Source organism: Cajanus cajan, chromosome 6 (assembly GCF_000230855.2).
Source record: "Cajanus cajan strain Asha chromosome 6, NIPB_CcT2T_4, whole genome shotgun sequence".
Lineage (NCBI taxonomy): Eukaryota > Viridiplantae > Streptophyta > Magnoliopsida > Fabales > Fabaceae > Cajanus > Cajanus cajan.
Genome location: NC_138522.1, coordinates 6,363,008 through 6,384,749, shown reverse-complemented (window position 1 = coordinate 6,384,749; position 21,742 = coordinate 6,363,008).

Here is a 21,742-nt window from a genome sequence, read left to right as displayed (position 1 = left end):
GGGATAACTCGAAAAGAATTGTACCTTGGAACGTATTGAGACCTTGTCAGAAGCAGTCCTTCTTTTTCGACCCTTCAGTGATGACTCTTTCACATCGTCATCATCACTCTCCCAATCGGGAGTTTGTTCGACGTGTTGTGGAACACGTTGAGCGATAGCAGTTGTATAACAACATAAAGGAGATGAGATAAGTACAATGAAGAGTTCGAGAAATTTTCTTGGTTATAGTTATTTACCAGGGGAGGATTAGTGTTATCGACCCAACATAGTGGCCACCATCTTCTTCGAGGAAAATCGTACAGGGAACATCTCGCGTAAGTAACTCGATTCTTTACAGGGATCGCTTTATGCTCGAGGTAAAGTGGGTCGAGTGTTTTTACCCAGGGGGGGTAAGACAAATACTTAGCTAAACCAAAAAGAACATTTGGAAGAGGGGGTATATTTTTATGACAAAATTTTTCGAAATCAATTTTTCCTCGGATATTAATTACCTTGTTCGAGCGAATGTTCCTCTGTATCATTTTCGATAGAGAAACAGATGCGTCAAAGATGGTTCGACCAATGTTGTCAGGTCGATAACAGACTTTAAAAAATTGCTCAAATTGATAAATAATGAGTCAGTTCTTAAAAGTACCTGATTGTTGTGGACCCTGCGAAGAAAGAGGAGAATTAATCAGCTTCTTCAAAAAATGATCAAAGTCGACAAGTTTATCTACATAATATTCACACCACCAGCGGAGATAACATCTCGAGACCAAAAAGGAAGGAGAGAAAGTAGATGGTGTGAGTTTAAGTTCTGTGCCAGGATGAAGGATAAAATCTAACACTTCTTAGTAATTTCCTTCTTCGACACAAATATCAGCATCAATACTCTCTGTACGTCGAAGAGGAAGTGGTTTCATTTGAAAAAGTCTGAATTGTCGAGCAAAGAGTTGAGGCTGATAAGGGTAAATTCGAACATCCTTTTGTCGCATTCCCGAAATTATAACATCCCACGAAAGAAAGCCAAACCACATTTCGAGAGAATCGTGAGATATGTGCCCTACTTGATTGTGCTGTCGAAGCCAAGAAGGGCCTATCAATGTAGTCCGAATAAAAGGTGCCAGATCTTCACTGAAGTCCGTGAAACTCAAGATAGCATCTATATATTTGGCAAAATTCTGGATGGAGCATTTTCGAGGGGTTAGAGTAGTTAAACGAGCTCCTTCTAGTGCATAGGTTGGAGTAAATGAGGCAATCAAAGAAAGTTTTTTCTCGAAAATGGCGTTGAGCCACAATTGAAGCAACCATAAGGGTCCCGAGAGATTTTGAGGACCAGATTATCGAAAAAGACTCTCTGAGGCTTCATCAAGACAAGTATATAAAGAAGCTAATAAAAGTTTGCTTAAGCAAATTCGCTTCTTCAAATGTAAAGCTTGAGCCAGAGCATAGTAATATTTCGGAACTTGAAGAGAGGGGGTGCAGAAGACACATGCAGATAACCAATACATTAGGAAGGCAATATGCTCAAAAGTTGAAACAGGGGTACCCGGTTCTCCTACGTGAGCAGTGATAAAAGCCAGATAAGTCTTCTTGTCCTAGGAAATAGAAGTTTCTTTGATCGGGATTTCTTCCTCGAAAACATCAGGGTGGAATCTATCCCCCATGGGAGCCAAACCAGTGATTGCCGCAATGTCCAACAAAGTAGGGCATACAAAGCCGCAAGGGAACTCGAAAGCCTGAGTTTCTCGATTCCAAAAGAAAATGGCAGAAAGAAGCATTTGGGGGTCGAAGAGGTGTAAATCAAATTTGGCAAGTTGAATAAATTCGAAAATACCGGTTTCGATCCAAGAAGAACTCATTGCATTCTCTATTCGAGTTAACCAACGCGAATGCCTATCTTTAATGGGAGGAAAGGCTTTAAAGATCTTGGTGGTGTCTCCAAACAACGATAGGTCTATCTCAGCAGAATGAATAAAGGGAAGGGTAGAGGTATCCTCAGGTAACAAAGTATTGGCAAATTTTTTCTTATTTTGACCTATGAACGGCCCTAGGAAAGCATGCACATTACCATTCTCAAGAGAGAAGGGAAGAAGTACCTGAGATTGAAAGATTTTCAGGCTGGCCTTTTCCATGCCAGGAATAGGGACGAAGGTGTCGTCCCCATCTTGAACCTTGCAGACTTGGGCATTAGTCATCAGTAGAGGACCCATCTGAGTAGAGGTCGCGGTGGCAGTAGCCATGGTCGTTACGGGGGCCATGTTAGGTGAAGTTGTAGTCGCCAAGACCGGAGATGAAGTCGAGGCAGTAGTAGGAGAAGTAGTGGAGGCTACAGCGGCGGAAGTTGATGCAGCGGAAGAAGCCATTGTCACACGAAAGCAAAGAGTTTGGGAATAAAGGTAAGAAAGCAGGGAGCACAGAGATCGCTGGAGAAGAGAACAAAGAACTAGAGCAGAAGGCAAGAAAGCTTAGGCGTGAAGGAAAGAAAAGAGAGAATGGTGAAAGTGGTTTCACCCTAGGGTAAAATCAAGGTTTTAACGCATTAGTGGGCCTAGGGTGAAACGAGCTTACCAAATTAATTTCAAATTTTAATTTGAATATTCATACCAGCCGCCAAGACACTTTTATGGAGCAGAGTGAAACGTGCGCAGTCAAGACAATCAATGTCCCATCAAAACGGTCACTTGCATTTAATACAGATCAGAATGTAGGTTTTCATCGAAAAAATATAACGATATCCACTGGTTAAACAAATCGACCGAATTCGGAGAACAGTTTTCGATAGGAATTCAGATCTCTCATCGTAATGCTCATCAGATTGAATTCCTAGGGGGGCATTTGTTAGGGCCACTCGAAAACTCCATGAGTCGAAAAACAGTATCTGAAGTTTCTCGAAAAATATTATAATGTCAACACGTACCAGTAAGAGGTTCAAGGTCGAAAAAGAGTTTGGTTCAAGTCAAACAAAGACATACTCGAAAGATAGTGGAGAGGTTATTGGTTCCTTATATGGTTACATCAGGGCGGTTATGGCAAAAGCGGGGCGAAGAAGTAAAAGCTCGCGGGAGAACGGTTATGGGAAGTTATCTTTTGAGCCCGTGTAAGCAAAGTAGTGGATAGTAGTTATACTCACCCACGATGATTCTCACGAAATTAACTGCTCGTGATTAAATTCTATAAATATGAGAGTTGGACACCTTCACGAGGGTCTGAAAAACTCATACTAGAACTAAATTCTCAAACACTCTCTGCCTGCGCATATGGCTTTCGTGCACGGAATCGTTTTTGGGTATGATTGCTTCTTAACCAAATTTCTTTTCGCTTTCTAGGATTAGGATTAGTGTTCTTTCTTCTTTTAATCATATAGTTGTAAGTTACTCAAATTTTGATGTTGTAAATGTTGAATGCTGAAACATTATGAACCATGATCTGTATTGGAAATATATTTATTGTTCATTTTGTTCGTCTAATTATTTATGTGCATGAACGTTACTTGTGGGTAATCATTGATGAACATTTGGAAACTAGTAACTGTTAAAAAACTTCTACTCCATCTTTTGTTCTCTGTAAGGTTATAAACGCGTTAAAATACCTAAATTGAAACATTCTGTGTGCTAGTCCGAACATAAAGAATCCTTAAACGAATTCCACCGTAAACAGCATCATACCTCTACATTCAACAAGTATAATCATCTAAATATATTATCCCATATTAATATATATAGAACCAACAACACCCATCAACATACAACATGCAATAGATTCATCTAATTTATTGATGTTCACTATTTAGCCAAGCACTGAAGCAAGCAACAAGTTTCCACAAGGCAACCGGTTCTCGGTGTCACACACCTTACGTCTAACGTCATTGAGATAGGAAACTCTTTGTTTCGCTCACATTTGACATCAATCAACCCATATCTAATGTGGATGAGACCGACACAATCACACCCAATGTGATTAAAATCATGCACAACTCCATTTCAAACATAGGTGAGTCTCCCTCTTTAATTATGCCTTTTTTTTCATACACAATTAAAAAAAATGAATCCTAATAAACATCTTATAGGGGCCATATTATCTATTAAGATTTGTAGGTCTCAATCTTTGGATTCTTAATGCATTAGCCGTGTGTATTACTCTATGTCGCATGAATCGTGCTGATAGATGAGAACAACGAATCTCGCTAATTAAGCAATGTTCAACAGCTATATATGCATGCATTTGGCGTATCTAAAACAGTTAAAGATACGAGTAATTCTATCCCAAACACGACCTGAATTATTTTTCCTCATTTTCTTCTACTTTTTGTCTTTCCTTTTATGTGCATGTGTCCATTGTCTTTGTTTAAATCCATCCCCAACAGCCTCTTGTTAATTATTTTTAAGTTAAAAGTTAAAACACATTGCCTAGCTGTCTGTATATTTAATATCACTTCATCATTATCTGGAATCAATTATGTCACAATAAAGACAAAGTGATAGCCATGTTTTCTATCTTATTAATGGTAACCTTCTCATGCATGAATCGTTTTCTAATTGGAGCACTAACAATGCGTGATGGTAGGAAGCATATAAGCAACTGTGCATTGCACTCGCACTGGTATTATTAACTTCTGGTAAAAATTAAATTATTTAATTACACTTTTAATCTTAATTATTCTTTAGTTTAGGATAAGAGTGTGTAGATCACGGGATATAGATCCTTTCCAATAAATTTAAAATAAAAAAAAACAATTGACCATGTCAAATGTAACGATCTTGTTGGTTTTCTTTAAACCCAAGTTTTAAAATAAAAATATATTATATTGATGAAATTTATTAAAAGATTAAGATATCATCATTATATCCAGAATTCATTCTTATAGATCACATAATACGATGCAATATGTGCAGTTTCTCGGGCTTGATTTTTTTGAGTCACATTCTTCAATTAATAAACAATTAATATTATTATTTTGTCAACAAAATGTAATATAATTAACAGATAATAAAATGTTTTTTAAGCATTCAGCGTCAGTAGCTTAATATATAAATTCACACGTATAAATTAGAATAAACGTTTTTAACGAGAGTATGTTTATCAATAATTTTTTTAATAAATGTGTTTTTAACTATTTTTTTTAACAATTTGTTTTAGAGAATTTTCTAAACATTTTATTTCATTCAATCTTCTTTTTATTTATAAATTAAATTTTAATATTTTTTATCAATAAATAAAAATACTTTATATCCTAATATAAATTATTTACCATAAATTTAAAATATAATCTATACAATTAAAAAATATAAATTTTAATAATAATATAACTTATATATTAAAAAAATATTTATTTACTATAATTTTTAATTATATGAAATAAAAAATTTATCCTGTCATACAACTAAAAATACTAGTTATCATAAAATTCCGAATATGAGAGATGTTAACAATTTGATTTGGGTTTAGATAAATCTTAATAAAGACCTTCGACAATTTGATCGAAAGGATCTTAAATTGCCCTCAGCCTAACATTATTATAAACTTTTTGGGCTTTATTAGTATTTAGACGCATGGTAAAGTGAGTCCATCCAGAACACTAATTATAAACACCAGCGTATTAATATCTCTATGTATTTTTTTAAAAATAAAATAGTGACTAATAAGAAGATGTGATGTGATCGGTTTTTAAGTAGATTCAGTACAAGGATAAGTTTTGAAAAAAGAAATAGTGAAAAAAAAAAAGTAATTTGAGAGCAAAATTAAATTATTTTAAAAAATTTGGACATTCCTTTATTAATAGTATAAAGAATACAAAATTGGTCTCACTTCATTTAATTAAATCCCAAATTTTAAATACATCTGAATAATTCACTATTTTATTTTTGTTAACACACTTACATATTTAGCGTAAAAAAAGAACTTATACATTTAATTATTAACGTGTAAATATAAAAACAATGAAAACTTTAGAATCTACAAAAGAAAATGTTGAACTTCAAACAATTAATTAGTTTAAATAATAATTCACTGTTTAAATTCCAAAGACCAAAATTTTTAAAATGAAAATAAGATGAAGCACAAAGTTCTATTTGAGTTGAATAATTCATTTTTAAACTAATAATCGATTCGTACCAATCAGTAATCACTCCATATTAGTACCAATCAGTAATCACTCCATATCCCTTTTCCTTTGATTGTGACTTTGCATTTGAATGTCTTTGCTTCAACCATTCGATATCATACCATATAGCAGCCAATTAATATGCCAACTCGAGTCCATTTGACATTTAATCAACCACCCCATTACGTAATGTAATACAACGTTAACACATTCTCAATTATTTCAAAAAAAAATGTAGAAAGATAATAAAAATGAAAGCAGATAATTTGGGCCGATAACTAGCTGAGATTAAGTTAGAAATTAAAAAAAAATGAAATTTGATAGTAATTATTTTGAGAGCATATTTGAGATTTGAAAAGAAATTAAAACTTCAACAATTTTTCAAGTGAGGTCTTAATAAAGCAACTAGAGAAAGAAACTAATGAAAAGATAAACATGTTCTGCATGCAAGAGAATGTTCTCAAGAAGAATTAACGATTAGTAACAATGGTAGGTTCAAGTGATAAGGATCTATATTTTTTAACTAAGTTGTTTAAAATTTGAATCCTAACTTTGAATATAAAATAAACATTCATCTTCTATATATTCACAATTTCAGAGACTAATCATTATTTTTTATGATAAACACTTTATACTAATACTATAATATTAAATAAAAGATAAACAAATCCAACAAGATAAAATTATCCATAATAATTACCAATTAAAATAATTAACACAAAGAAACTAACGAAAGATAAACATGTTTTACAAGAGGACATTTTTACATTATTTTTTAATGAGTAAAATGGTAGAAAGAAAATAATGTACCATGGCTTTAAGAAGTGTGTTCATTAAGTAAAATTTTAATGGTCTTGGGAAGTATCAGATCCACGGAAGACAAATTCAAACCCGATCTATGATAATTTGTGTCAATCTTAAAAAACAAATTAATAATTAACAAATTAAAAGTAATTAACAATATGGTCCTGCAAGAGCCGCCAAGAAGATGTTATCACCAATAATCACTAAAATTTTAATATAAAAAATAAAATAATTAACAATTTGAGAAATTAAAAAATAAAAAAGTTACACGATGATGAAAGATTGTTAATTGGTAGTATGAGCGATTATCTCTCTTTCACGTATGAAGAATTTATTAGTTTGTTTTATTCTTGATATGGGAATGTGGGCTAGCCCGCTCTACATAAGCCCGTAATTAAAACGATTTGCCCACATAAATCTACATTTCAAATGGGCTAACATATTTTGTATCCGTACTTTATAGGCCCGCGGGCTAACGAGTCCGTTCGCCACCCGTAAGAAAAAAAATTTTAAAATACAAAAATCACTATCTAAATTAAAATTGTCTAAATTTATATGTTCCGAAAAATATTTTTCTGAATTATGTAAAATAAGATATTTTGAAAAATTACTTTTTAGAACATTAATTTTATTATTTCAAAAATATTTTTCTGAAAGTGTGTTATTTTACATACTTCTGAAAAGTACTTCTCGGAACACTAAAATTATTATTCCAGAAAGTACTTTAAGGAAGTAAGTAAAAAACATAATTCTAGAACGTTCCAGAGCTCTAATTTCACTATCCCGGAAAGTACTTCAGAATAGTGAAATTAATATTCTGAAATGTTTTTTTTTCTTCATAATATTAAACTTAATGTTAAGATTTTTGGAGAAGTGAAAAGAGAGGAAATGTTGAAAGAAAAAAATGAGTGTATAATTCGACAAAAATTGAAGTCACACATACCTATAATGCCGTCGTATATTAGTTCTATGGTTTGGATACATGTGAAAAAGCGTAAGAGGTGAGGGAAAAATAGAGTAATATAAAAATTAAAAGAACAAAAATTACCTACTAAAATAGACAGGAAATTAAAAAAAAAAAAAAAGAAAAGGATACATGTAAAAATTGAAAGAGAGAAGAAAAGAGATGTTTGAAAAAAAAGAAGAAAGTAGTGAATTGAAAGTTAAAGATGTAAAACTAAAAAATTAAAAATAAAAAGCTATGAATATTTTTTATAAAATATTTTAAAAAAGAAGGTATATATATATATATATATATATATATATATATATATATATATATATATATATATATATATATATATATATCATGAGCCTAAATTTACATTTTAAATGGGCTAAAATATTTTTGTACCCGTACTGGATAGGCCCACGGGCTAAGGAGTCCGTTCATCACCCGTAAAAATAAAAATTGAAAAATACAAAAATACTATCTAAATTAAAATTGTCTAAATTTATATGTCATCACCAACATAATGTTAAGTTATCAAACACGTCCATGAAACAACATATATAACACGAGTGTTTTTTTTTTATTTTTCACTGTCACACATGTTGACATAAAGTATAACCAAAGTATTTATTAACACTTAATCAAATAATTATTTTTAAGAAAATTATGCAAAAAGCTTGTGGACCAGCCTGCATATCCGTGGCTAAATCCGTTTAAACTACGAGTTAAATATTAATATAAAGTTGTACAAAATTAAAAATTTTCTAAAAATTGTAGAAGAATTATTTTATTAAAATAATATTTTCAGTTAAATAGTTACTTTACGCTAGATAAAAGCCTTTTATTATGCATAGATGAAAGTTTTATATAAAATTGTATTAATATATAAATTAGATGACAATGTAAAATGGTTACAAAAAATATTAACATATAAATTATGGGAGTTGCTATGTATCCTCAAAGATCGAGGGGTTTCAATACATTTTTCTATGTAAATTTATAAAAAAAAATTTAAAAATTAATTTAATTATAAAATGAATAATCCAAATTATATTTATAAAATAAAAAGTAAGATAAAATTATAGAAATTAAAATTATAAAATTTCAATAATATTATAAAATATTAAAAAAAAAGTAAAAAATTAATAAATAGAAATAAAAAATTATTAAAATTACAATATAGAAATTCAAAAATTTAAGACAAAAATACAAAAAATATACTTAAAAAATTATTAAAATTAAAATATAGAAATTCAAAAATTTTAAGTGAAAAGATAAAAATATAGTTAAAAATTATTAAAATTAAACTATTTAAATATATAATAATATTATTACAAATAAATTAAAATATATAAAATAAAAATAAAATGAATAAATAATTTAAAAATTGAAAGAATAAAATATCATAAATATTATTTAAATAAATTACTAAAAATATAAAATATAAAAGACTAGTGGGTACTAGAGAATTTCTCATAAATTATATTCTACCATTTGCATCAATCTTCAGCCTTCACATATTTAGCTTTTGTGGAAGTACTGTCACTCAAATTTGATAATGTATTCTCTGAAGAGAGTAATAAACTCAGTAATCCAAATAGAACTCAGCTCATTACAGAGTTCAACAAACATTAGAGTAAGAATTAAATATTCTTGAACGTTTCAATAAAATTATGGATTATATTATATGTGACTTCAAAATTGGACTACGTTCAAAACTTTTCCTCATCCAATTCCAGACAACAGAATCAATACTCAATTATTCTGGAATTGAATGTCAAATAATAAAGAAAAATTCTGACAATGATATGAGCGACCAAACATTCAAACAACTTCTAGAAGATTTGAAGTTCTAGCTCTTTTCTCATCCAATTAAAATTTCCTAACAGAAAGGGAAAACAACGTCATATATATATGAATATGAATTTCTGATCTCATGTCTAACTTTAGATTTAATTTACTGAACGATAGCGACAGAAAGGAGTAAAAGACAGTGTTTGTTTAACAGAATCTGACAATGAGAAGAAATTTTTGTGTTTCGTGACAATGGTAATTTTCTGTTACATGCAAGAGTCACCAGAAACAGCCGTAACAAAGTCTTATGAAAATGCCTATCAGTTGACTTTTTGTACATACATTGGAATCTTGTACGTACATCTTTTGTACATTTAATTGACTGAACTATACGTACCATAGCGACCACATTTCAACTATCTATTTATCTTGTCCTAGATCACTATAAAATTGTAGACAAATATTCTGAACACTGATACAGAAAACAACGTATGAGCTATTCAGTTGTTGGTTTCAGAATGGTCCTCATTTGAGGTAACAATATTTCTTCCTTCCAATAAGTACTAAGCACTTGCTTCACAATAAGCATTCATTTTATCTGCTGGGTTAATGCAACATTTCACACAATACTTTTATAATAAGGATCACAAGATTAACAACTTCACCAAATAAGACTCAGTATAGTTAGTAGATTGGTGAAAACTTTATTAGAAGATGTAAAACTCATTTTAATAAACTCTACCCCTGAAAGGAAATTAGACTCCGATTATCGAGTGGGAGGTATCATGGTTCACACTAAAAAAGAAGATTAACAATTTGCAATGTTACTGTGAGATTCCAATTATGTTACTTTGTTCTGTAGACAAGTGTTTGTCTTTATTAGTATAATTGAACAAACATCGATAGAAAGGTCTTTTTGGTGGTCCTTGGTTAACCCTTATCGAGAGTTGTTACTATTTCTAACAAAAAAAAATTAGGTGAGTTGAATTTGGAAGACTCACCAAGACTTTAAACTCAAAGAAAACTGATTAATAAAGTTTTCACATTGAAATTGAAAATCAAACATGTCCTTATAAAACATGAGAGGTCGTTGCTTACCAGTCTTTGTTTGTGTGAGATATAATGAATCATCGCTGCCTGACCAAAATTTTGTGTAGGTTTTGAAGAATATGGACCATAGAGATATAGAATACGAAAACAAAAGGATATTTTCATGGCTTTTCTCATTCTTCATAAGTAACTGGGTACACTTGGAACGCTTAACCATTTCATTCATATGTTACCAGATTCTAATGAAAACCCGCAGTGATATGGTTCTTCTTGTTTGTGGATTCCGTTTCCCAAAAAATATCGTTGCTTCGTAGAATTTAGAAACAAAATCTTGATGAAAAAAAAAATACATAAAGGTGGTATTTTTTCAATATTCAGTGGTAGGTATTGTTCTGTATCCCGTTTTGCTATTTGTTCAACTTTTCTTAAATATCCCACCAAAAATATATATAGATAGTTATATGTATAGATTATTTTTAGATTCATATAGATATTTTGAAGATTATTTTTAGAATCATTTAGATATTTTGTAGACTATTTATATAGATATATAGATATTTTGTAGATTATTTTTAGAATCGTAATTATATATTTTATGAAGAGGATATATGATGAATAATTATTTTTTATCTTTTTATGTTTAATAGATCATCATATCTCTCATTTGTTAAAAATAAATTAATTAATTAATCGTTCATTTTTTTAAAGTAATTACTCATAACCACTCATTTAATTTATCTATTTTTATTTTACTTATAAATTTATATAATGCAAGTTAAAACGAGGAAAAAGACAAAATAAAAGAAGATAGAAAAGAACAAAAACCGAAATAAAAGGGCCAAAGATCGAGAAGGAAAAAGAAATTAAAAGAAATTTAGAGATTAAAAAGACAGTGAAAACACAAGTACGTAAAAAGCCCACTTTCTTGCTACCGTTGTACATGTACGCCCCCACATTGTTATCAAACAAGTTTCAATTTTAAAAGCAAATTTCTTTAGTATTTGAACAGCAAGATTTTTGTACATTCAATAAAACTGTTTTATTATTAGGCATTTTTTTTATTTTGTAATTCGATTCTTAAGAAAATAGGTAAAGAGTTTAATTCAATCAATTTGTAAAATAAAATTATTTTTTATTTATATACACCAATTTAGTCATACATATGAGATCTCTAATTGCATCTAGGGTGTTCCTTTATAAAGGAATAATGTATTCTCCTGTTCATCTCGAGAAGTTGAGACTGCATCCACAAACCTCTCTGGTTTGATGGTAACAGATTCAAGGTGCACAATATGAATGCACATTCTTATTTCTCTCGGGTAAGTGTTTGGGGTTGGGAGCTTTTTTTATCGTAAAAAAATATTTAGGTACGATGAGTTGTATGTTATTTATCATCTGTAGTTATTTTGTATTGTAATCTTAAAAAAACATAGAGAAAATTATAATTATAGTAATAATACAATAATAGTCTAAAATCTAAAATAATAGAATTGAAAAATAATATTATAAAAATAAAATAAACATAATAAAAATCATATATAATAATGAATTATAATTATAATGATACAAATAATTAAATAATTTTATAAATAAAATATTTAAAAATAATAGATATTTATACCACCCACCAAATTCAGTTCAAATTCAAAATCAATATCTAAAGACAAATCAAATATCTCCTATAATCCTGAGATTTGTATAAGTAAATTGTGTTTGAAAAAGTTGTGAAAATTAAATTATTTTAATAATTAATTATAAATATAATTAATTATTGTTATAATCGATTATAATTAAAATAAATTTTTGTTTGGATAATTTATTGATCTTTTTTGAGATATTTAATTTAATTTTGATATAACAACAAAAATCTACTTTTATATAATAAATTAGTTTTAGAAGAAAAATAAACTGTCAAATTTTCAGATTCTAGAAACTTATGTTTGATAAGAAAAAAAAAATCCCTTTATAAATTTAATATATTTTTTCAAGCATAAAAAATTAAAAACACTTTTTTATGAAAAAAAAACTTAAAATATGGGAAAACATCTTTTCCAAACATGTACGAAATCTTCGAGAATTTTCCTAAATCCTGATGCTTGATTTTGACGATTTTAACTAGTGAAGAGTTTGATGTTATAAATTAGACATATATGATTAATAAAAGATTACGAAGTACTCAAGTTACTCTTCAATGACATTCCCATTTACAAAATTACACAACTAGCTTTTTCATAAATATATTTTAAACGTGACTCCTTGTTTAAAAAGGGGAATCCAAAGAAATAAGAGAAAATATATGTAATTTATAGTTTGATGGTGTAGAATTACGTGAGAAATAGAAAAAAAAAATGATAATTTAAAATTGTATTGTATAGTTTTATTTTTCAATAAAAGTAAATAATATAAAAAAATTATTATCTTATCTCTCTCTTTATAATTACACACATAGTATTGGAATTATGATTTTTTAATATATAATTTAGTAACATATCCGCTTATGCTCGATGGTTTGACCAATTGTGATACTTTAACCTCGTATAATGCATTACATTCAAATGGTTGATTGATCAATTTGGGGTACTTTCTCAAACTATTTACGTAAATGGGACTATTTTTAAACTATGTACACCTTTGGGACATTTTTTAACGGTGTCGCTATGGGCTATAGCGATACCAGTAGATTTTTTTAACTCTAAAGAAGTCATGAAAGCCATATTTACAATGTCGTTACAGCCTATAACGACACAAAACGGCTTCAATGAAGTCGCTATAGCCTACAGCGCCACATTTTTAATATAAAATAAATTTTTTTTTAAAATATAAGTAAATAGTAAAAAAAAACGAAAAAGGAAGTCGTTATAACTTATAGCGACACATAGTGCCACTTATTTAAATATTAAAATACATAAAATTAAAAAAAAAATATATATATATATATATATAAAATAAAAAAGTTACAGAGAAGATAAATATAAATTTATATTAAATTTATAATATAAATTAAAATTTGAAAAAAAGAAATTAAGTTAATAATTTAAAAAAAACGTTCAAACGAAAAAAATATTTAAATACATAAAAGGAAAAAAATGTATAAAATAAAGAAATTACATAAAAGATAAGTTTATAAATATAAATTTAAATGAAATTCATAATAAAAATTAAAATTTGAAAAAAAAGAAATTAAGTTAATTATTTAAATAAATAAAAAACGTAAAAAAAATAGTGGCGCTATAGCCTATAGCGACACAATGTCGCTATAGGCCATAGCGCCACTTTTATAAATATTTAAATAGATAAAAAGGAAAAAAAATGTATAAAATAAAAAAATTACAGAAATAATAAATTTATAAATATAAATTATTATGAAATTGATAATATAAATTAAAATTTAAAAAAAAAAAAAAAGAAATTAAGTTAATAATTTAAAAAAATAATTTATTGGAATTAAATAAATTTTTGTAAAATAATTTACTAGATTGTTGAGTATATAATAATTTTTAACAGATATATTTTATTTAAAAATTGTGTATAGTGTATAATAAAAAATGAAAAAAAAAAAAAAAATTTTCTAGGAACAAAATTTATTTATATAAATAGAAATAATAAAAAACACAAAAAAAAATGAATTACAAAATAATTTTTTAAAAAAAAAAAACTAGTACAATAAATCTGAAGAAAAAAAAAAGACCCAAAAACCCAAAAAAATGAAAATTTTGAAAAGAAAAAAAAAAGGCTGATGTTGCTATGGCCCATAGCGACATCATCCTTTTTTTTTAAGTTTTTAGTTTTTTTTTTCTACCTAAAGTCGGCTATAGCGACAAAAAGTCGCTATGACCCATAGCGACGTCAGCCTTTTTTTTTAGTTTTTTATTTTTTTTCTACCTCAAATTTTTTTTTCAAAATTTTTGTTTTTTTTTGTTATTAGGTTATTTTTTTCTCCAGATTTATTTTTACCAGTTTTTTTTTAAATTTATTTTGTAATTCATTTTTTTGTGTTTTTCTACATTTTTTCCCTTCACTTTTTTGTGTGTGCGTTTTTTATTTATATTTCTTTCCTCAATTTTATTTTTTTTGTGTTTTTTTTATACTAGTTTATTAAAAACAGGCTTGGCATTTTTTTTCTTTTTTTCCCCAGTTTTTTTAAAATTAACATATAAATATATAAATTTAATTTAATTTTTTAATTTGTGTAGTTTTAATTAAAAATATAAAAACGAAAATTTTACAATAAAACATAAATATTTGCAAAAAAAAAATATACAAAAGGTGTCGCTGCCCATAGCGACACCCATTTTTGTTTTTTATTTGTTTTTTTTAATTACTTATTTTTTGCCCAGTTTTTTAGAAATTAACATATAAATAAAAAAAATTAATTTAAATTATTTAGTTTGTGTACTTTTAATTAAAAATATAAAAATTAAAAATTAAAAATAAAACGTGATTATTTACAAAAAAAATTTATATAAAATGCATGGCGCTATGGCCCATAGCGACACCAAGTCGCTATGGCCCATAGCGCCTGTAACGACCCAGCTGGTCACTACACACTGCACAGCACACTAGAAACACCACACAGAAAGGAACAAGTGTATACATATAGGGTCTAAAATATATACATATACAAGGTCCAAGTCTGGATAGAGTTAAAGTGTACAAAATGTAACAAAAGCTACTACATCAGGTAGCTAACACAAAAAAATATTAACAGAAATCAGCCCTATCTGCCATCTGCAGTCCAGCCACTAGCCACCAACCTATCCCTGCTTTGCTCTCATATATTGTATGATCATTGCAGTCCAAACACCATGGAAACAACAAAGGGTAAGCCAGTGATAAGAAATCAACATACATAAATAACAATATGAATGTACACAATTACGGCTATCAGCACATCAATCAGCTTATACTACACCACAACATTCAGTCATATCAGCACTGCAAAGCGGCAATATCAGCACTACATAGCAGCAATAACAACACCACTCAAGTGGTTATAACAGCACCGCATAGTGGCTAATAATCAACATACAACTCAGCTAACACAGCTCACAACACAGCACAATAAGTCAGCATACAACACAACTAAGTAGTATTCAACACAGCTTATTACTCACAATTCAGCTCATCATTCTATAGTACAACAATATCATAAGTCAATGTAACATTGTAAAAAAAAAAAAAAAAAAAAAAAAAAAAAGGCTGATTCAGTAGCCCAGAACGGGCCGTTCCCAAACTGGAACGGGCCGTTCCACACTACTGAATTGAACTACATATTGTAGTTGAGAACGGGCCGTTCCGGCAAGGAGAACGGGCCGTTCTAGGAAGGAGAACGGGCCGTTCCGGAGGGAGAAAGGGCCGTTCCGGAGGGAGAATGGGCCGTTCCGGAGGGAGAACGGGCTGTTCCTGAGGGAGAACGGGCCGTTCTGGATGAGTCCCGGAACGGGCCGTTCTGTTTTCAGAACGGGCCGTTCTGGGCGTGGATTTTGTGCGTGATCTGGGAGTTCAGAACGGGCCGTTCCGGTATCGGTACGGGCCGTTCTGGCCACTCCGGATTGCCTATAAATAGGGGTGAAGGGGGGCCGTGAGGAGTTATGGTTCTAGAGAGAAGTTTTAGAGAGAAGGTCTCTGGGTCAGTGAGCTCCTTTCTCTCCCAAATTTCTCTGTTTAACTCCTTTTCTCCTCTAGATCAATAACTCCTTCTGTCTTTTCTTGAATTTCAGATTAGAAAGCTTGTTTTGGGAGGACTGAAGTTTCGAGTTGAGCCTCGAGGGGAAATTATACTTTTGATTCAGTCTTTGGCTATCTGAGCCAATCTTCAGGTAAGGGAAGCTAGATTGTTTGCATGTGGCTGAATTTGTTAGTTTGGATGAGAATTTTGAACTCTCTGAATAGTTTTAGGCCTGGCGCAGGTTGAGCGTATCAGGCGTGGAAGAGCTTAGAGCTCTTGGGTTGGTGTTAGGCCAGGCGCGAGTTGACGGCACTGTGCTTGAATATATTTATGAATGAATTGATGCTTATGCATGTTTAAAGTTGAAGTTTTAGATCATGTATGTATGATATATGATGTATGGTGAGGTGTGATTCATATGTATGCTTTGTGATGATATATATGAATGTTTGAATATGATACGTTCATATGGTATGTATTGATCATAATGGTAGGTAGACCATTTATGATGTATGATGCATTATTGCATGTGATGTCTTATGACATGTGTATGGTTGTTGATCATGATGGTGGGCAGACCATTATGATGTATGATGCATGATTGCATGTGATGCCTATGGCATGAGTCTAGCCTAGGACTTGAGGAGAGGAAAAATATTTCGAACTGGAAGAGCTCACATAGAGTCTCTTGAGAGTGGTGCTTGGATAGGCCACTAATATATGAGAGTGGTGCTCTGGGAGGCCACTGGATTTGGGAGAGTGGTGCTCAGATAGGCCACTGGGTTGGGTGAGTCTCCTCTAAGTCCTTAGCTAGTGTTGGAGCGGGGTATGAGGTCGAGGGTTATTCCCTTAACCAAGTACTCGGGAAGGTGCGTGGATCCTTGCGGATAGTCGGTGGGCGAACTCCACAATTGACTTGGTTAATGCATGCCAAGGTCGTGGTAAGCCCGTACCCAGCTGTGCTATACCTGACGGTGGATCTGGACTTCCAAGTGTGTAAGTGACATCATCCGAGTAAACCCGAGTGAGGATTATATATCCTGTTTAGCTGTGACCGAGCGGGCGCATTGGGCGTGAAAACGGTTGGGATGGTTTCGGTAGGATGGAATGTCATTTATACAGCTCTATTGTTATGGAGATCTCCTAGGTGTATGCGTGACGACGCATTAGATGATTGATATGTATGCCTATCTGTCATGAGTTGCATTTATTGCATGATTATTAATATGATGAAGTGTGGTGTTTGACTTCATGTTTGGTGAATGAATGATTGATTGAGATGAAAGGTTCCTTAGGGACAGGATTTGGGATGCATGTGTAGTATAGAATTTTTATTCTGTGCTTGTATTATTGATTTTTGAATTCTAGCTTACCCTTCTGTTTTCCATGTGGTGGAACTGCGATGATCATACTTGGTATGGGAGCAGGTCAGGGATAGCTTGGGAGTAGAGATGATCGTTGTGAGACGAGGAGCTGAGTCTCGTGTTTTGAGTTACCATTCTGGGTAACATTTTTTTTGTCAGTGCTTGACCGACACTAAGGAATATTTTGGGATGACTGTACATATATGGTGCTATATTTTATATACAGAAACTTAATTATTTCGATCTTTATATTTATGCCTGTATGTATGTGTTATCCAGTTTAATATTCTCTTAGTTAACTAGTTGTAGTGCGATTCCACTAAGTGTAGAGACCGTGGCGGGTCGTTACACTTTTATGGTATCAGAGCCGGTCGAGTCTTTTAGGATACTATGTGGGGAGTGATCCTTCTAGGTTTCTGTTGTGTCATATCTCTGATATGTGTTAGCCTTTGGTGAATTGTGGGGGTATTATGTTACTAATAGGATGTTTGAATTCTTGTAGTATGGTGAGACCCCAGTATGACCAGATTGCTAGGGCCATGGAGATGATAGCCATGGCGATGCAGCAGCAGAGTGCTCACTTTGCTCATATGGAGGCAGGTAGAGCTGCGGCTGAGGCAGCTAGAGCTGCGGCTGATGCAGCTAGACCGGTGGTCTCTCAGGAGGGGAGAGATTTAGCAGTGTTCAGGGGATGTCAGCCTCCTCAGTTCAGAGGGGATTCAGATCCTGATGTGGCGGATCAGTGGTTGAGGGATATGGAGAAGATTTTTAGTGTTTTAGGATCTTCTGATGAGAGAAAGTTGGCTTATGCAGTTTACATGCTGGGGGGCGAGGCTGAGTACTGGTGGAGAGGCACCAGGCAGATGTTAGAGAGCAGGGGTGTGCCTGTTGACTGGGATTGCTTCAGGAGGGTCTTTTTGGAGAAATATTTCCCGGATAGCGTTAGATACGCTAAGGAGGCAGAGTTCATGAGATTACATCAGGGGAGCTTGTCTGTTTCTGAGTATGCTATGAGGTTTGAGCATCTAGCTCGTTTCTACTCTCAGGCCATATCCGAGGCTTGGAGATGTAGAAAGTTTGCGGAGGGACTGAGGCACGAGCTGAAGAGGGTTATAGTCCCCATGTCCATAGTAGAGTTTCCTGCCTTGGTTGAGAAGGCAAAGACTGTTGAGAGTTTGGAGAGTGGTGGTAGCAGCGGTAAGGCTGCTAGAGTTCAAGAGGGATCATCTGGGTCCAGGAGGGGAGACCAGCAGAGGGGACCTTATGACAGACCTGTACAGTCTCAGAGAGGAGCTATTAGTAGGGGACCTCGACCTGTTACTCCTCAGGGCGGAGCACAGTCGATGCGGTGTTATCGATGTGGAGGAGCACATATGGTGAGAGATTGTTCCCTTCCGGGGAATGTTTGCTTCAGATGTGGTAGGCCAGGCCACATCTCTAGAGATTGTCAGACACCGGCGACTTCATCTGGGAGTGCCCCGAGGCCACCCAGACCTACAGCTGCGGGGAGAGTGTTTGCATTGTCAGGTGCAGAGGCTTCTACTTCATCAGACTTAGTGAAGGGAAAGGGGAAGGCAGCAGGTGAGGATGTTTTATTTTTATTCGATTCTGGAGCCACGCATTCTTTTATTTCTGTTGATTGTGTGAAGAGATTGGGTTTGTCAGTATCTTCCTTGCATGTTGATTTGTTTGTGTCTACTCCGGCTTCAGTTTCTGTGGTGACGTCGGAGATGTGTGTGAGATGCCCGATAGAGGTGTCTGGTAGGAGGTTCCGAGTGAACCTGATTGTGTTGCCCATGGTGGATATCGACATAATCTTAGGGATGGATTGGTTATCTGCCCATCACATCCTTATAGATTGTGCTCGGAGAGAGTTGATGTTTCCTCAGTTGGAGGATGAGGTGTTGGTATCAGCGGGTCAGGCTGAGCAGTTGATGAGGGATGGAGCTGAGTGCTTCATGTTGTTTGCAACTTTGAGTATTGAGACAGAGAGAGCTATCGCTGGGATCGAGATTGTCAGTGAATTTCCTGAGGTGTTTCCAGATGATGTGCCAGGATTGCCACCCAGGCGTGATGTTGAGTTTAGCATTGATCTGGTACCAGGTGCAGGACCGGTATCAGTGGCTCCTTATAGGATGGCTCCAGCTGAGTTGGTAGAGCTGAAGACACAAATTGAGGATTTGTTGGAGAAACAGATGGTGAGGCCCAGTGTTTCTCCTTGGGGTGCTCCGGTACTGTTAGTGAAGAAGAAAGATGGTGGGGCCCGTTTGTGTGTTGATTATCGGCAGCTGAATAAATTAACGATAAAGAATAAATATCCCCTTCCAAGGATTGATGATTTGATGGATCAGCTGAGGGGAGCTTCAGTATTTTCAAAGATTGATTTGAGATCCGGATACCACCAGATTAGGGTGAAGGAGAGTGACATACCGAAGACTGCCTTTAGGACTAGGTATGGTCACTATGAGTATGTGGTGATGCCTTTTGGTGTCACTAATGCTCCAGCAGTGTTCATGGATTACATGAACAGGATCTTTAGACCGTTCTTGGACAGATTTGTGGTGGTCTTCATTGATGATATTTTGGTGTATTCTAGATCATTGGAGGATCACCGTGAGCATTTGAGGTCGGTTTTGGAGGTGTTAAGAGAGAGACAGTTGTATGCCAAACTGTCCAAATGTGAGTTTTGGTTGTCCGAGGTGAGATTTTTGGGGCATGTGATATCGGCAGAGGGGATTGCAGTAGATCCAGCCAAGGTGGAGGCTGTGATTCAGTGGGAGCGTCCGATGACTGCTACAGAGATTAGGAGTTTTCTTGGGTTGGCGGGTTACTATCGGAGGTTCATTGAGGGTTTTTCTCGAATAGTAATGCCTTTGACTCAACTGACTCGAAAAGATCAACCTTTTGTTTGGACGGACGCTTGTGAGCAGAGTTTTCAGGAACTAAAGAGACGGTTAACCACTTCTCCAGTTTTGGTGTTACCTAACACTGGTGAGCATTTTGATGTGTTCTGTGATGCTTCTCACCAGGGGTTAGGTTGTGTGTTGATGCAGGGAGGGAGAGTAGTGGCATATGCTTCGAGGCAACTGAAGACCCATGAGAGAAATTATCCTACTCATGATTTGGAGCTTGCAGCTGTGGTATTTGCCTTGAAGTCGTGGAGGCACTATCTGTATGGTGCGAGATTCAGTGTATACAGTGATCACAAGAGTTTGAAATATCTGTTTGATCAGAAAGAGTTGAATATGAGGCAGAGGAGGTGGATGGAATTTCTAAAGGACTTCGATTTCCAGTTGATGTATCATCCTGGAAAGGCGAATGTGGTAGCTGATGCATTGAGTAGGAAATCCATTCACATGTCGGCTATGATGATTAGGGAGTTGGAGTTGATTGAACAGTTCCGAGATTTGAGACTAGAGGTGGAGGTTGTTCAGGATCACATTAGCTGTGGTATGATCACCATAACTAATGAGTTCTTGAAGCAGGTGGGAACTAAACAGTTACAGGATCCAGAGTTGTTAAGGACTTTGGGATTACTTGGTACTGAGAGGGCAGCTGGTTTTGAGCTTGGTACTGATGGGATTCTAAGATTCAGAGGTCGAATTTGTCTGCCTTGTGATTCAGAGTTGAGGAGAGTTGTTCTAGAGGAGGGACACATGAGTCGTCTTAGCATACATCCTGGTATGACTAAGATGTATCAAGACATCAAGAAAAGTTTTTGGTGGCCTGGTATGAAGAAGGAGATAGCAGAGTTTGTAGCCGCTTGTTTGACTTGTCAGAAGGCGAAGATTGAGCATCAGAGGCCCGGAGGGGTTTTACAGTTGATGGAGATTCCTGAGTGGAAGTGGGATAGTGTCACTATGGACTTTGTGGTTGGATTGCCTAGGACAACTAGGAACAGTGACTCTATCTGGGTGATTGTTGATAGGTTGACAAAGTGTGCTCATTTTCTTCCTGTCAACAAGAGGTGGTCCTTGGAGAGGCTTGCACAGTTATATATCCGAGAGATAGTACGGCTGCATGGAGTG